Source organism: Crocodylus siamensis, chromosome 6, assembly GCF_052110815.1.
Source record: "Crocodylus siamensis isolate JL-2025a chromosome 6, ASM5211081v1, whole genome shotgun sequence".
Taxonomy (NCBI): domain Eukaryota; kingdom Metazoa; phylum Chordata; order Crocodylia; family Crocodylidae; genus Crocodylus; species Crocodylus siamensis.
The window spans coordinates 93,226,463-93,233,289 of record NC_143400.1 but is presented as its reverse complement, the minus strand read 5'-3'; positions in this window follow the sequence as shown (position 1 = coordinate 93,233,289).

Below are 6,827 nucleotides of genomic sequence, written 5' to 3'. Positions count from 1 at the left end.
AAAAGAATTTAACTTCCTCTGCCTGTTTCCCAACTCTGGCCCTCCCTCTTTATCACCGCCCTCCCATTCTTCTTCTCCTAACATACTGTAGACTTTCTCCAGGTACAGATTATGCTTAATAGATCCAGTTGCACAGAAACACTTATTGTTGTAAGAGATATTATTCCCTCTTTAGGCAGACCCTCACAACACATTTCTTCAGCTCTTCATATCAGATTCACCAAATACAAATTACAAAATCTGGGGTTTTCCAGACAATCAGAAACAAGAGGAAGATCAGGGAAAGTGTGGGTCCCTTAATAAATGGGGAAGAAGGGGCAGGCAAGCTAATGACAGAAGATGCAGAAAAGGCTGAAGTACTCAGGGCCTTTTTCACAGGCAAGGTCAGTTCCCCGACTATTGCACCAGGCAGTACAAACTGGGGAGGAGGGGAGCAGCCCTCAGTGGTGGAAGAACAGGTTAGGAACTATTAAGAAAAGCTGGATGTCTACAAGACCGTGGGGCCAGACGGGATGTACCCAAGGGTGTAGAAGGAGTTGGCCAATATGATTGCAGAGCCACTCGCCACCATCTTTGAAAACTCATGGTAACTGGGAGAGGGCCCAGATGATTGGAAAATGCCAAACATAGTGCCTATGTTTAAGAAAGGGAACAAGAAGGATCTGGGAACAACAGCCTGGTCAGCCTCACCTCAGTTGCTGGAAAAATCATGGAGCAGGTCCTCCAGGAATTCATTTGTAAGCATCTGAAGCCAAAGAAAGTAATCAGGGACAGTCAGTGTAGATTCACGGAGGGCAAGTTATACTTGACCGACCTGATTGCCTTCTATGATGAGGTGACTGGCTCTGTGGATGCAGGGAGACTGGTGGATGTGGTGTACTTTGATTTTAGCATGGCTTTTGATACGGTCTCCCACAACATTCTCCCAGGCAAGCTAAGGAAGTATGGGCTAGATGGATGGACTGCAAGGTGGATAGAAAAATGGCTGGATTGTACATTTTTCTACCAAAGGGTAGTACTACCAACAAGTAGTAATCAATGACTTGATGTCTAGTTGGTGGTTCGCATCAAATGGAGTGTCGCAGGGGATGGCCCTGGGGCCGGTTTTGTTTAATGCCTTCATCAACGACCTGGAAGACGGCATCAAGTGCACCCTCAGCAAGTTTGCAGATGACACCATGCTGTGGGGAGCAGCAGATACATTGGAGGGGAGGGCTAGGATTCAGAGTGACCAAGACAAATTGGAGGACTGGGCCAAAAGAAATCTCATGAGGTTGAACAAGGACAAATGCAAAGTCCTGCACTTAGGATGGAACAATCCCATGGACTGACCAAGCAGCAGCTCTGCAGAAAGACTTGCAGGTTACAGTGGCAATATTCTGAATATGAGCCAGCAGTGTACCCTTGTTGCCAAGAAGGCTAACGGCATACTGGGCTGCATTAGTAGCAGTAGTGCCAACAGATCTAGGGAAGTGATTATCCCCTTCTATTTGGCACTGGTGAGGCCACATCTGATGTCCTGCGTTCAGTTTTGGGTCCCTCACTACAGAAAGGATGTGGACAAATTGGGGAGAATCTAGTGAAGGGTAGCAAAAATGGTTTGGGGGTTGCGGCACATGCCTTGGGAGGAGGGGGTGTAGGAACTGGGCTTATTTAGTCTGGAGAAGAGGAGACTGAGGGGGGATTTGATACCAGCCTCCCTGCAGGGGGGGTCCAAAGAGGATGGAGCTGGATTGTTCTCAGTGGTGACAGATGACAGAACAAGGAGTAATAGGCTCAAGTTGCATCAAGGGAGGTTTAGGTTTGATATTAGGAAGAATTTTCTCACTAGGAGAGTAGTGAAACACTGGGAGAGGTTACCTGGAGAGGTGGTGGAATCTCCATCCTTGGAGGTTTTCAAAACCCAGCTAGACAAAGCCTTGGCTGGGATGATGTATTTGGGGCTGGTCCTGTTATGAGCAGGGGGGTGGACTAGATGGCCTCTGCAGGTCCCTTCTAACCTTAATTTTCTATGATTCTATGATTCATTCCTAACATTCCCGACCCCTGGGGCACTCCACTTGATGCCCAGCTGCCAACTAGACATCGATCCATTGACTAGTACTCTCTGAGCCTGATGCTCCAACCAGGTTTCTGTCTACCTTAGAGTCCATTCATTCAGCCCGTACTTCCTTAGCTTGCCTGGGAGAATGTTGTGGGAGCCCATATCAAAAGCCTTACAAAAATCAAGGTATATCACATTCACTGGTCTCCCCACATCCACAAAGCCAGTCATTAGGGCTGTGCGAAGCTTCGAGTGGTGATTCAATTTGGAGGAGTTTCAGCCCAACTCGGTGGCCAACTCTCTAAATCCGAACTGAATCAGGGGACCAGTTAAAAGGTCCAAATTGATTCAAAGCTCTCTGAAACTTCAGAAAAGGTTTGGAGACCTTCAATGATTCGGACAGTCCCCGGTGGCTGCAGCAGGGAGCTGTAGCCAGACTCTAAGCTGTTAAATAGAGGCAGAGGAGGGAGTGCTGGGGGAGGAGACCATGGGGGGCCCTCCCAGGCCTCATCCCCTGCCTGCTCCCTCAGCCCCCATGACCTCCGCCCACTCCCCCAACCCTCCCACGGCTGCCCCCACCCATGCTCCTGGTGCATTGAAAAAAAAGCCCCAATCACCAGGTGCTGCTGGGTGGGGGCAATCCCTGCTGCCCCCCACTGCCCCAGGCTGCATGGGGGACTCTGCCACGAGCCCCCCAACCCCTCTTGCTCCCCCCATCCCTCCATGGCTGCCCCGCCTTTCCCAGCTCCGGCCCTTTAAGGAAAAAAAAACGGAGAGAAACCTGAGGACTCACCGCTCCTGCAGTGGCCTCGGGGGTCTCATGGAAGAGCCCCCATGCAGCACAGGCCAGTGGGGGGCAGTGGGAATCACCCCCCAACCAGGCAGGAATGGTGAGTCTGGGGTTTTTTTCCATTTTTTCTTAAAGGGCTGGAACTGCGGGGGGTGGGGCAGCCATGCGGAGGGGGGCTGGTACAGCAGGTAGGAAGTTAGGGGGCTTGTGTAGAGTCCCCCATACAGCATGGGGCAATGGGGGGCAGCGGGGATTTCCCCTCATCCAGCAGCACCCACGGAGTCAGGACTTTTTTTTTCAAAGTGCTGGGAGCTGGGGCAGGTGGGGCAGCCATTGCTGGGCTGGGATGGGCCTCCCTAATTCGGAGATTTGGAGATTCAGGACAGGTTTGGCCGAATTGATTCAGGACAGTGATTCGAATCACCAAATCGAATCACTGTCCCCTGTATCAGCCAAATCCAAATCCGAATCTGAAGCTAATACTAGGCACTTTGCACAGGCCTACCAGTCATCTCATAGAATCAACGAATCACAGAATCACTGAGTCGGGAGGGACCTGGACAGATCATCAAGTCTGACCCCCCCTGCCATGGGCAGGAAGGAGCACTGGGGGCGGGAGGGGTCATAAGACCCCAGCCAGGTGCCTATCCAGTCTCCTCTTGAAGATTTCCAAGGAAGGTGAGAGCACCACCGCTCTGGGAGCCTATTCCAGGCTCTGGCCATCCTTACAGTGAAGTAGTTCTTCCTAATATCCAACCTAAACCTATCCTCCCTCAGCTTGTGGCCATTGTTCCTGGTGACCCCAGGGGGGGCCCTGGTGAACAGACCTTCCCCGAGCCCCTGCTGCTGGCCCCTGATAAGGTTGTAGCAGCCACAAGATCCCCCCTCAGTCTCCTCTTGCGGAGACTGAAGAGATTCTCAGGTCCCTCAGCCTCTCCTCATAGGGCTGGCCATGGAGGCCCCCAACCATGCAGGTGGCCTCCTCTGGACCCTCTCCAGGTTCCCCATGTCCTTCTCGAAGTGTGACGCCCAGGACTGGACACAGGACTCCGGCTGCGGCCTGACCAGCGCTGCATAGAGGGGAAGCAAGACCTCTCTGGACCTGGTAGTGATGCCCCTGTTGATGCAGGACAGGGTGCGGGTGGCTCTGCCTATTGCTTCATCGCATTGGCGACTCATATTCATCCTGGAGTCAATCCTGACTCCAAGATCCCTCTCTGCCTCTGTGCTGCCGAGAGGGGCACCCCTAACCTATAACCATAATGCTGGTTCCTTCTCCCCAGGTGCAGCACTCTGCACTTGTCCTTGTTGAACCGCATCCTGTTCAGATCCGCCCACTTCTCCAACCTGTCCAGGTCCCTGCTTGCCCGTGTTTCCCCCACAGCTTGGTGTCATCAGTGAACTTGAACAGGGTGCTCTCCACACCCTCGTCCAGGTCGCTAATGAAGATGTTGAACAGCACCAGCCCCAGGACCGAGCCCTGGGGGACTCCGCTGCTCACACCCCCCAGGTCGACACCGACCCATCCACCACCACCTCTGGGTGCACCCCTGGAGCCAGTTTGCCACCCATGTGACTGTGCATTCGTCCATACCGCAGTCCCTCAGCTTGCCCACCAGAATTGGATGGGACACTGTGTCAAAGGCCTTCTGGAAGTCCAAGAAGATGACATCGACTTCCTCCTTCATCATAAAAGGCAATCAGGTTGGTCAGGCTTGACTTGCCCCTGGTACCTCTCCCCTTGAAGCTGAACCCAGAGCAGTTCAACAGCCCTGTCTCCAGTTTCATACTGGAGCTCTGAGCAATCATACGGATCTTTTACATACAGAGTAAGTCCTCCTCCTCCTCTTCTCCCCTGCCTGTCCTTCCTGAACAGTTTGCACCCATCCATGATGGTGCTCCAGTCATGCAAGCTCCCACCAAGTCTGTTATTCCTATCACATCATAGCTCCATGACTGTACAAGGACTTCCAATTCTTCCTGCTCATTTCCCAGGCTCCGTGCATTTGTGTACAGGCACCTGAGGTAACTAGTTGATTGCCCCGATTTCTCAGGAAGTAGGAGAACACCTCCCCTGGTGCCCCCTCCTGCTTCCCCATTTACCTAAGGCTTTGGTCTCCATCTCCTGGTAAACCTAGCTTAAAGTCCTCCTCACTAGGTTAGTGAGTCTGTCTGCAAAGATGCTTTTCCCTCTCTTCATTAGGTGGACCCCATCTCTTCCTAGCAATCCTTCTTTTTGGAACAACATCCCATGGTCAAAGAAGCCAAAGCCCTGCTGGTGACACTACCAGTGCAGCCAGGTATTGCTCTGCAGGATGTACCCATTTCTGCCCAGGCCCTGCTTTGAGCAGGGGGTTGGACTAGATGACCCCCTGCTCCCCTCCAGACCCCCCTCCAACCCTAATTTTCTATCAAGTTATTATTCTATGAATTTAGGGCCCTACCCTGTATATCTATTTGTCATGAACATTTGTGATTTCCTGTCTGGACTGCTGCATTGGCTTCTAACAGACTCAAAGTCAACTGTGCACCTTAAGCAACAATAGTTTGTATGAATTAGACCTATGGACAGTAACATGGACACTGTGGGCTTTTTTATGCTGCTGCAACAGTGGGTCCTCAGGAGCATGGGACTCAGCATGCCCCACCCTGAGTCTGCTGATGTTCTCCATACCCAGAAGTTTGCCAGGGAGGCAACTCTGAGTTCATCCGTGGTAAATGTTCTGAGGCCTACCAGAGACCAAGGCTTGAAAGTGTGCACTGGGGAAATACCCAAAGCAACCTCAATGATGAAGTTCTAAGTCTTAAGCACATCAGCAAATGGGTAGGTGGAGCTTGCTCAGTTTGACTGCAGACTAAATACAATACTTCTGATGACCAAGGGTTTTCCAGCTAACGAGATACAGGAAAGAAAATATCCTGGGAGGAAAATACCAACAGGGAGTCCTATCTTGAATTGCAAAATGAAGTGCTGGTCTGAACATGAAGGTGTAGATCAGGGCTAGGCAATGGTTTTTGGCTGGAGTGCTGAAAAAAACACAATGTCTACCTTGGAAGGTGCCAGAGTGCTGACATGCCGAAGCCTAGAGCAGCTGTTTATAGCCTCCTGGCTGCAGCCAGCCCAAGGAGCCTGGTCTGCTTGCAGCAGGGCTTGCAGCCTCCCAGCCGCCTGCTGGGAGCAGCCTGGGCTCCATGGCTGACAGCAGCTGCTTAGAGCCCGGGCTGGCAGTGGTGTGCCAAGCAAAATGGCCTTGCATGCCATGCTCAGCATGCATGCTGGAAGTTGCTGACCTCTGATGTAGACATATGTAAGCTCATTGTCAAGACTGAAACTACTCAGGAAGTAATGTGTGATTGGCTGATATCACTGTATCTACTGATCCCTGGGTTGATACGACTAGAATCACAACACCCAAAAGATTTTTATGGGTGAAAAAATTTTCCAGGCAGAAAAACTCAATCTGGGCACTATAATTGAAGTTGCTATTTCTTTGAGCAAATTCATTAAGAGCAAGAGAGTTCTCTCATCTCTCTACTTTACCTGTGAGAAGTTAAAGGTGGTTTTGAGGTTTCAGGCATTGTGCCTGGTAGCTGTGCATGAGGGATGTTCACAAAGTTTTAAAATAGGTTAGATAAATATTTTTCAGGATAGTTTAGATGGAGATGACTCTGCCTGGAGCAAGGGGCTGGACTAGATGATCTTCTGAGGTCTCTTCAAGACCTTTTTTTCTATGACTCTATGAAAGTCTTGTCTGTTTAGTCTTAGTAAACATGCATGGATGTTCCAAACAAATATTAACAAATATTAATATCATCTTATGTATCATCTGCAACCAAATATCAAGTCTGCTTGAACTGATACAAATTAAATATTTCCCGTACTTTGTTTATCTATGGCACCAGTGGTGTGCCATCCTCCTTCTCCCAAAATCAGGCTCTCTTGCGTCTGCTGCTGGACACAGTTCTAGTTTCAACAGATCCCTCCCTGACCCA